Here is a 12,500-nt window from a genome sequence, read left to right on the forward strand (position 1 = left end):
CGGGGCGGTTTACGAATTTATCTGTGCAACATACCTGACAAATAAACTGTAGCGTAGTTTCAAATTGTAATCGGCGTTCATATGAGAATATGTTCATATATTCATTCTCTACAAATATTTTTTTTAATGAAACCATTGCATTACCACGTGCTGTATAAATTTAATTTTCAATTTCAGTAGCAAAGAATCTTCACAAAGATACAATTCAACTGTGATAATAGAAGTTAAGCGTTACTTGAATTTTGCAGGAATTTTTTTGGGGGGTTTCTTTTCTAATAACTTCAAACTCATAGTTCTTAGGTTTCTCTTACTCTCACATATGTTCAGCTGATAAGAAAATGTGATTTAGTTACCGTCGCATTTCTCTCCTCCGTGATTCAACAAAGTCATTTAGCATAATCATTCATGGCTATGTTGTTGTTTGTTCCTTCTCGTGCCATGCCTGGTTCGTAAGGGCGGGTTTCCCGGTTTCATTGACATATAGGTTCCCCACCTGGACGGGAAGCCAGTCCATCTCAGCTGAGCTGCTAGATGCAGGAAGAAAGAGCGAGAGAAAGTTGTGGCGAAAGAGTCAGAAGAAATTCGCCATTACCTTCTGCCGGAGCCGCGTGGAGCATAGGTGTTTCCCTCATAAACACACACATCGCCCGATCTCCGATTCGAACCAGCGATCGCTCGACTGTGAGTCTGTTGCTGTAACCACTAGGCCATGTACTTCCACATTCATGGCTATAAAGAAAATCACTTTGCAACCACGTGGCGTCCGATTCGGTCCTACCGAACCGCACGTTGACCAAATCGCATATACTATAGCCCAGACCGACCAATGTCTTGTGAGTGAATTTTGAGACATAAACTATGTGCGAGTCTGTCTTATATATGTGTATGTGTGTGTGAGTGTATGTGTTTATGTGTGTATATGTGTTTATGTGCGTACATGTGAGTCTCATTGCGTTTGCTTCCGCCTTACCGGAGGACAGATGGCGTTTGTTTTTAACGTCTCCCGTAACTGAGTGGTTTTGGCAAAAGAGACCGATAGAGTCATTATCAGATTTAAAAACTAACTACTAGAGTAGATATGTTCGACTCAATCTTTCAACGCGGTGTCCCAACATTGCTGGAAGCCAATGACTGAAACAAGTAAACGCTAAAGGATTACAGACACATCCTAACCCCTTGCGGTATCACTTCTTGCCGAGTCTCTGTCAAGTTGACAGCTGAAATGGAAACATCTGACATAATATTTTCTACTTTCAGCAAAGCCTTCATTTATGTCATTACTTCATTGATGTCACTCAGGTAGTTGACTTACTGAATCTTGATTCATTATAGGCTTTTCGCAGAAATGTTTGATGTCTTGGAAGATTTACAAATATTATCTTATTCTTTTCCGACGATATATGACTACGTGTAATTATTAGTGAAGAATACGCAGCTCAATCTTTGATTTTCAGTGTAATAAACAAGGTGATAACTACTTCTACACTTGTCGTTTACTTGACAATATTTTTTGCAATGTGTCAAAGACAGTTCTGACTGTATTCATCTACGATACCTCATAACTGTTAAGCTATTTAATATTTAATGGCTTAAGTCTAAACCACACTCTTTTGTATCTCTGATAAGAGACTACTTGTTTGCTGATGACTGCAGTATTATCGAACATAGCGAGAAAACTCTTTAAATTTTTATGCATAAAATCTTATCATTATATAATATATAGAGCTTCATTATAAATCTTGATAAAACATTTGTTCTTTATCAGCTATGTCTTGGAAAGTAGGTGATAGATCATAAAGCTCCTGTGATAACTTCGAAATTATACCTCCCTTTAAGTGACTTAGGAACATGTTGATCAGCGAAGCAAATCTTGAATACGCAACTGCAAATTCAATTCAGAAGTAACAGATGTCATTTGTAAAATGAAAATCTTTAGGGTCAAACCGATAGGTGAAATGATATATAAATGATATATAAAATATTATTATGAGCCCAATCATACATATTATGAAAAATTCTCAATGCGTCCAAGTACTTTCAAGAGAATCATATAAACCACATAAAGTTGAAACGAGTTGGAACGACAATAATGATAAACCTCATTTCCTTCAAAATTTTAACTTGTAATAATAGTTTGTCTTTCTAAGGGAAAGTCATTTTATCAGCACAAAGGTAGGCGAATCCAAAGCTAATTCTATGGCCATTTGAAATATCTAACAATCATTTAAGAAAACTCATCTTTTTGTTTGTAGCCTGAAGAGACATATTTATTCGTATTGCCATTTGCTTTGATAATGTATTCCGTTTCACTGAGAGTTGACATTTACATAACAGTTCTCGTAAAATTTTACAAACTATTAGCCAAGTTAAATTTTCAATTTTGCTTTCAAGTCCAATAAACTGCAATTGTCACATTCGTTAATAAACTGGTATCCCTCCCCGCTCCCTCCCTCCCTCTCTCTTTCACCTCCTCATTCTCACACACGCAATACGGAGGCAGTCATAAATGTGTGTGTGTATGCGTGTGTAAAGAACTATAATGAAACATAAAATTCATTTGAAGATATTAAACCCGAATAAAGATGTTTTCACGGTGTTCAAAAGAAAATTGTCATTTAATCCGATTTTCCTCGGATTTACAGATTATATGGAACGCCCTGTTGATTGAACTATTCTTCTCTTTTTCTTTTTCTCTGTGAGTCTGTGTCCCTTTGCTGTGTGTGTGTACATATATATATATACATATATATATTTGTGTGTTTTTGAATGGAGACTACGTGCCTTCCACGCTGTACTCGCTCTCTCTTCTGCTGTTAGCGTGTGTGTGTGTATATATATGTATCTCTCTCACTTTCTTTCTTTCTCTCTCTCTCTATCTCTCTCTCTCTCTCTCTCTCTTTATATATATATATATATATATATATACATATACTTATCCATATGTTCCATGTAGGCTCATATTCGAATGTGCTCTTGTTTACGTGTGTGTATATATGATCGCTTGCACGTAAGGTTATTTGCGATGCTTACCGGTGAATGTTTAAGACAAACACGTGAGTGCTTATTAAATATAGAGCTACCCCTACTTACGCATATTTCCTCCACAGGGAACTTTACTTCCATACAAAAGCGGATTAATCCAGTGTTTGTTAAACATATTTCTGTAATTCCCCACTGTTACAAGTTCAACATCCGAATTTCACCGCCCACATCTAGTTACACAAAAGACTAGTCTTGTATACAAAACAGTTTATTGCATAAGAGACTTATGTTTAAGCATATGCATCCCTAAATATCAGATTTAAAGGAAAGATGTCTTGCAAACGCAGTGCAAATAATGATGAGGAATTTATCAAGCGAAAATATATTTTACTAGTCCTGTCCTGAATTTCCCTTCCGGGATGAATATTCTCCGGGGATCACAGTAATGAGATTAAAAGAAATATTAGCAAACACTCACAAACACGCACACATACGCACACACACATTCCTGTACTCACTGTCTCAGCTATATATATAAAAACATTCTTATAAATTCATGTGTATACATGCATATATAAGTACGCACGTGCGTGCATACTCACACACATACTTTCCCCACTGCACACACACAAACACACACACACACATATACACACATATATACACACACATATACACACACATATACACATATACACACACATATATACACACACATATACACACACATATACACATATACGCACACATATATACACACACATATACACACACATATACACATATACACACACATATATACACACACATATACACACACATATACACACACAAACACACACACACATATACGAGCGCGCTCTCAAGAGATAATTAAGATTCATTTGAATTAGGTACTTAGATTGAGTCACCAAGTCAGTCAGTATTATCCGCACAGCTCGAAGTAAGTTGAATAAAAAGCAAATAAGTGACAAGAATGTCTAGGTATTAGTGCATTACGGCCGTTTCGTGCGGATCCTTTTAATCGATCAGTATAAACATTGCATTTATTTGAAATGCACCGCCTTCCTCGCATGCATAAGATCATATAGGTTTTCAACATACAGGATAAACCATTATAATGTTTTTAGCAAATTCTCTACCAGAACTAGAGAATAAAAGAATTACATGCCTGTTGTTATTATTGTAGCAGAATGAACTTAGGGAGAAAATACCCCAACTATAATATGGAGTGGCAGAAGAGAATAACAAGGGGGAGTCAAGCGATGTTAATATAGCTACATTTATCTTTCTCCTTGTCACTACCAAAAGATCTAATGCCGCTAGTATTTTAAATACACTGAGAATCAAAACCACTGGGATTTGACATTTAAGGCTAGCTGCTGATGATAAATTAGCGACATTGACATGTCGGAATTACGATGAAATGTGCCTCTTCAGTCTCCCGTAACTTCCAGGGTGATCTCATTTCGATTAGCTTTGGAGTATATTATACCCAAAACGTCTATAAAATGGTTTTAATTCTTAGTGGATGTAGAATACTAGCGGCATTAAATCTTTTGATTGTGATGAGAAAGATAAATGTAGCTATATTAACATCGCTTGAACCCCAGAGTTATTCTCCTCTGCCACTCCAAATTATAGTTGGGGTATTTTTCTCCCTAAGTTCATTCTGATACAATAATAGCAACAGGCATGTAATACTTTTATTCTCTAGTTCTGGTGAAAAAATTTGCTAAAGAAAATATAATGGAGTCTCCTGTATTTTATAAAGCTTATATATTTTTATGCCTCCGAGGAAGGCAGTGTAGTTCAAATTGATGTAATACTTGCATTGATCGATTCAATGGAGACGCCTGAAACGGCCGTAATGTGCTAATACTTAGCCATCCTTGTTACATATTTGCTGTTTATCACATGAGAAAATCCCTTTATAGACGTATTGGGTATAATATAGTGCAAAGCTAGTCAAAATGAGATCACACTGGAAGTTATGGGAGACTGAAGAGGTACATTTCGTCGAAGTTGCGACATGTCATTGTAACGAACATGTGTCATTTACGAGCCTAAGCGACACATCGAGTCTGATGGATATCCGGTCTGAAGGATATCCGGACAATGTACAAGCGAGACGTTGATTTGCAATGAGGCCATAGCAGCTGAATTAAAATTTGTATCATGCAATAGAAGCATTTATAGAGTAAAATATTTATTTATATGACATATTTAATGCGTGTCGTTGAAAAGCCAGAAGCTGCAGTTTAACATCTGGAGGAAAAAAAAGTTCATTTATAGGTGTACTGTTCTGGAAAATACAATAAAATTCCGAGCGCGATAAATACACACGCGCGGGCGCATGTTTGTTCATATATTATGTATAATATATATATATATATAAATATTATATATATTTTACATATATAATTTATATACATATTATGTTTGTGGATATTGTACATAATACATAAATACGTATATACAGACATATATCCATTATCATATGTATGTGTGTGCACGTGTGTGTCTGTGTGTGTGTGGTTGTAAGTGTGTGTTACTTGAAAGTATGCATTTATGGTTTTGTATGCATTTATAACGGTTCATAACTATAGAGAGGAAGCATTAATTGAACATATTACCCCCAATCTAGAAATAAAGACAGGGAGATGGTATTTCACACTAGACTGCACTGAAGGAAATAACTGTGAACCATCTGACTATCCTGCTATAATCCAACGTATCAAGAGACACATGTTTACTCACGTTCAGCAGTCATGTACGCATGCGCGCGCTGGCAATGCTGACACGAACACGCACACCCAACCGTAAGCACATTCATATACGCATACATGCAGGAATGTGTATTTGATTATTTGCGAGAATGTATATATGCGTGTCTATATAACGTATATAGATATAGACAAACAAACACACACACACACACACACACACACACACACACACACACACATATATATATATATATATATATACAAACACACACACATACATACATACGTACCTATATATATATATATATATCTATTGTTTTACTTGTTTCGGGCATTTGGCGGCAGCCATGCAGGAGCACCGCCTTGAAGGTCTTAGTCAAACAGATTACAGTTCGTTTGTTTTTTGATGTAAATAGCACGTCGTATATAAAAATATATACACAGCGAGCTTCTTTCAGTTTTCATGTACCAAGTGTGCTCAAAAGGCTTTGGTCGGCCCGAGGCTAGATTAGAAGACACTTGCCCAAAGAGCCGTGCACTGGGACTGAACCTAGAACCATGCGGCTGGGATACAAGCTTCTTACCACATAACAGTATATATATATATATATATATATATATATATATATGATAATATTAGGGACAAAATCCCAAATCACAGGTAAAAAACTCAATTAAAATCAATTTATAAAAAATTAAAATTAAATTGAGCCTTATAGATAAAGTATATATAAAATATATAGTTTTAGGGAAAATAACCATTTTTCAAGAACTCATCGATGAAAATCCACTATCACATATAGAAAAATTAATAATTAAAAGCACAATAAATGAGTATAATATAAAGTAAAGTAAATATCATAAGATAAATATAATATTATTATTATTATTATTATATTTCTCTTTTGATATTTACTTTACTTTATATTATACTCATTTATTGTGCTTTTAATTATTAATCTTTCTATATGTGATAGTGGATTTTCATCGATGAGTTCTTGAAAATTGGTTATTTTCTCTAAAACTATATATATATATATATATATATATATATATATATATATATATATATATATATATATATATGTGTGTGTGTGTGTGTGTGTGTGTGTGTGTGTGTGTGTGTAGATATAGATATATTAATATCCCTCTACGTCTACCTATTCTCCATATATACACACATAATATTGAGTGCAAATTCTGAAAATTGTTACGTGACGACAGTGCTTTATGGCAGCCATGTGTCATTGTGAACTGAAGACGAATCTGATTGACATTCCGCCTTTGAGGTGTTAGAGTAAACATTTTTTTCAAACTAAACCAATACCAATATGTAGGAACAGTAAAACGTTTGCTTTTAAATTAATCAATTCTGCAAGTTCTTCCTTCTGTTTCTATCTCTGTTTCTACAAAAGTGTTGTGAATGTGTGTGTGTCTATTTGTATATAAGCATGTGCATGCATTTTTTTGTGTGCATGTATGTATATGCATATTTTAAGTAAATGTGTATATATGTAATTATATATATAAATATTATATAGCTGTGTGATTAAGGTATTCACATCTATTTGGTTCTCGGTTGGGATCCACTCTACATCATCTTGAGCATCTTCCATTAAATCCTACGCTGACTGAAAACAAGTGTTAGTTTGTTTACGTCCCTGCAATTTAGTGGTTCGGCCTGGGGAGAGCAGAGAGAATAAATTCCAGACTCAAAATAGTGCCCCAGCACATCTGCCATCCACTGACAGTAAAATAAGTGAAAAAAAAAAAAAGCAGTGGTTTTCGACCTAGGTCCACCTGAAGCTTGAGGGTTCAGAAGAGATTTTGTTAAAACTTATGCGCAATAAATCGGTTATACTTCAACAATATACAAAACATTTTAACATTTTTTTTAATGCAATTCCTAACAATATACAATTAAATATTTTTAACATGGAATAACTGACTATGTGGGTCCAGCAGAGTAAAAGAAAAATCAAAGAGGTCCAAAGAATGGTTGAGGACCACAGGTGGAGAGAAACTAAGTGTGTGAGCGATGGATATTTTGCAAATTCCTGACGATAGACATATTGATGTCCAGGTGTGCTTAAACCCCAGAAGATAGACAAGGCGGAGAGTCACAATAATATCAGGTGTAGTCATTGTGACAAAGACAGAAAACAGGGAGCATGATACTATTCGTATGTGTGTTTTTATCTTTGGTGTGTGTGTGTGTGTGTGTAAATGTGTTTTCTAGAGCATATGCGTGCGTGCGTACGAACCTGTGTGCGTTTGTGGACGGAGATTAAGAATCAGGCATATATGTAACCTACTATTTCTTTTTTTGTACTTTCAAAGTATCAACTTACGAAACTGTATCTCCAGTTTCAAACTCCATTCTGGCGTACATCAACTTTACTGTCTAGAATATTCTGGCAGATACTCATTCACTCACACGCTCACTCATTTATTCACATTAATCCCTCACTAACTCACATAGCTATTTACACACTCATCCTCTCTCTCTCTCTCTCTCTCTCTCTCTCTCTCTCTCTCTCTCTCTCTCTCTCTCTCTCTCTCTCTCTCAAACACACATGTACAAATACTACTTATGAGACTTGCCATCTTTCTTTGCAGACTTTCACCAACAAATTTCGTGGTAGTTGCTGCACCTGTTTATATTACTTTTCTTCCACCACTTCTACCTTCCTACCTACCTTCCTACCTTCCTACCTACCTACCTACCTACCTATCTATCTGCTGAACTATTCTATTTATTTTTAACACCTTTTCCTCTTTCTTTTCCCAAATCTCTCTCATACGTTTTCCCTTTTCTGCCTTTCCCCTCCATCTTCCACTCCTACTCTCATTCTTCGTACACACACACACACACACACACACACACACACACACACACACACACACACACACACACACACACACACACACACATACATACAAATTGTACTTCTCTAAGTTTTGGCTAGTCTGTTCCTTTCGACGGTACCTCCCGCTCTTAGTCCTTACCTCCTACTTTCTCTCTTTTCCTCATTCCCTCCTCCCTTCTCTTCCCACTCTCTCTCTCTCTCCACAATTCTCTTACTCTCTTAATGTTTGTTTCCTTTTCGTAATCATTGCCCACCTACATTTATTGCTTCATGACGTTTTCTTTTACTTCTACCAACATAATACTATCTCAACAAAGTATAAATACCACATACAAGTATACACACACACACACATACACACACACACACATACACACACATATATATGTATATATATATATGTATGTATATATATATATAATCATATATATATATTTATAATTATATATATCTACAAATATATGCATATATATGTGTGTACATATGCACACACACACACACGCACGCACGCACACACACACACACACACACACATATATATATAATATGGTTGTGTACCTATAAACACACACACACACATGTACAAATGTATGAGTGCGTTAAAATAAGTACATGTTCGCGCGTTCATGTCTATAACTATCATTTACAATATGGGTGTATATTTACAGTGAAAACGCGTGTATTTACATATATATATATATATATATATATATGCGTGTGTGTGTATGTGTGTTTGTACATACATACATATATATATATATATATATATATATATATATATATATATATATATATATAAGTTTGTATGTGTATATGATCCTATACGTATGAAAGTGCGTTTGTGAGTTAATTCATCCGCGTGTATATATTTACGTATCTCATTTTATTTATTTATTTTTGCTTTCACCCGCATATCTTTCATCACTACTATTACTACTAGTATTGAAGAGTTTTTTTTTTTCAAGGAGTACAATTTCTTACTGCTGCTGCATTTAGTAGTCCAGTTCAAATATACATACCAGTACATTCTCTTCGACTTTATCGGTTTTTACAAATTTTCTTATTTCTTTTAACTCACTGCGCCTATCCACACCCTCTTTCTAGCTCGGTCGCTTGTCACACACTTTCGCTGTCTCTTCTTCTCTGTCTCTCTCTCTCTCTGTATCGCATTCTCTCTATCACTCTCTCTGCTGTGTCTGTTGCACTGATTCTTTTTTCCTTACTTTACCATTCTATCGCTAATTCTCTTAACTTATTTCATAGCCCAAACTTCTATAAGTATCGTAGAAAATACGCCCGCAGCAATACACACTCATACATATTTCTCTCTCTCTCTCTCTCTCTCTCTCTCTCTCTCTCTCTATATATATATATATATATATATATATATATATATATATATATATATATATATGTGTTATATTGTAATATTATTGAGATATATCTATAGACACGATCTATCACATAAATCAGTGCTCCTTTTCTCTTGTTATCCTATTAAATTGTCAGACTTCTTATATAATAATATACGCATATATAAGAGACATAAACTATTTGTTTTCTTTCTCTTATTCCTTTTATATCCTTCTTTATTCTTTAGTATTATCTTTTGCTGTTCTCTCGCTATTTTCATTGTCGCATTTCTGCTTTTTTTCTTTTATTATATATATGTAACGGTTTAGTGCTACTACATATATTACAGATGTTTATATAGATACATATCAACAGGTACAAGTATATACACTCATATTCATATAAGCATATTTATAAAGGGATCTCTATTTATTATAAATAGCACTTAGACACCTTTCGTTTTATGAATATCTTTCCCCAATCTTATTGCGAAAAATAAATTTATGCTCAGAAGTGCTAACTGTATAACGAAATAATTGTATATAAGAAATATATTGTTCTTATTTCGAATGTATCTATCCCGTTTTCATCATCGTTTGCAATAAATTAAAGTAGCAGAATAATTGCAAAGTTTAAAGTATATTTAAATTAAATCAAAATATTCCATATATATATATATATATATATATGGTTTACTGAAGCGTGTGAAGTGTGCAATGAATGGTTGCACATAATTGTAATCAAGACTGCATACTCAGTATGTTTTATTAGTACGTATATATATATATACATATATATGTATGTAAGTATGTATGTATATGTATATGTATGCATGTATGTGTCTGTATTTCTCCGCACGGACACTATTTCACTAAATTGTCTGCAGAATAATAAAAAAAAAAGTTTGTGGAAAGAAAGCTAAAAAGAAAAAAGAAAATAAACCAAAAATATCTGTCAAATGTAGGGGCAGACAACCACTCATACCTTTTTCACGTAGTGTGTTTATATACTTTTACAGGCAATTTCTATTTGACTGAATATTTTTGACTAGTTATTGTTATTTATATTTTAACCTGTTATCATAGTTACCTTGACTATTCTATATTAGTTTTAATGAGCAAAATCCCTGCTGATAGAATAAATACATATTTTTCGTTTTTCAAAGAGAAAAATTGATACCTAAGTTTATATAAGCGATAGCAAAAACATCTGCTAGTTTTATTGTCACATTCGATTTCCACACTTATTCTTCACACAGGCGTGTCAGTACTTAATTCTAGCTGTTTCTTTTTCTATATCTGCTAGCATATAACCATATGTGAATATGTGCATATAAATAAACATAAGCTAAGCTAAACTTGCCCCCATCTCTGTTACGCTATTACATATTACTTTTCATAACTAGTTTCTGTAAAACTACGAAGATTAATCGTCAAAACGTTGATGTGTATTTTACGGGACAAGCTAACGACACATCGATATGCATGCGTTTAACGGCGCAAGCAGATCCCAATGTCGGTGACGCTTCTTCCAACATGACGAGTGTTGCTTACAGCTTTATGTCAATGGACAATAAATCGAGGAATTCTGAAGAATCCCACCCTTCCCCCTCGGATGTTCCTCTTGTTTCCGTCTCAACTTCTCGTTGCCCCCCACGGAATTACGACTGCAATGGACCACAATACCCTAAACTCCTCAAACGGAAGTCAAAAAAGATATCAAGTGTTTATATCGCGACCACGAAAGAAAAGGTAGGAAAATTCATTTAATTTAATTTAATTTAATTTAATTTAATTTTCTAAAAGTTTGATCTCCATTTCAGCATTATATAATACAGAAAGTTGCGCATGTCTAGTCGATAGCATGTCGGACTACAATCCGAAGGATGGATAGTTCGCATTCCATTACCGGCACTGTTTTAAGCATTCACAACCTGATATGTAACTTTCGTTATTTAAGTCTACCTAATTGTAACCACGCAACAAGATGTAACGACCAACTTATTGTTGTAGACAGTAGTAGTAGTATTATATAATTATAAGTGTTTAGTTGTCTTGCAGCAGTGACTTGGAGTTATTCTATACACCTGAACAAGATGTATTACCGCAAATCTAAACTATTCTTTACAACGGCGTTTTGTAGAAGTTTATAGAAGTTTACAGCATCTCTAACTTGCATATGTTTCGCTGGATAAGGGTTAATAAATGACATGTTTTTTTATGTAATTCTGCACATTACTAAGCGTTTGTTATTATGAAGAATTTTGAATTTTGAAAATTTGAGGGAGAGAGAAAGAAAGAAGCAGAATGACTGAAAAAAATAAAATAAAATAAAATAAAAGCATAAAGAAAGAAAGAAAAGATATTATGTTTAATTATTTTTACATAAACGTACAAAACTTGAACTATATATAACATTGAACGGCTATATTTGTCACTTACTCATGAAAGAATGATTTAGCCATGTGAAGTGTTTTGCCACGGAATTTATTTCTCTACAAGACCAGGGATTATATGTATGTATGTATGTATGTATGTATGTATGTATGTATGTATGTATGTATGAA

Source organism: Octopus bimaculoides, chromosome 10 (assembly GCF_046866305.1).
Source record: "Octopus bimaculoides isolate indiv1 chromosome 10, ASM4686630v1, whole genome shotgun sequence".
Taxonomy (NCBI): domain Eukaryota; kingdom Metazoa; phylum Mollusca; class Cephalopoda; order Octopoda; family Octopodidae; genus Octopus; species Octopus bimaculoides.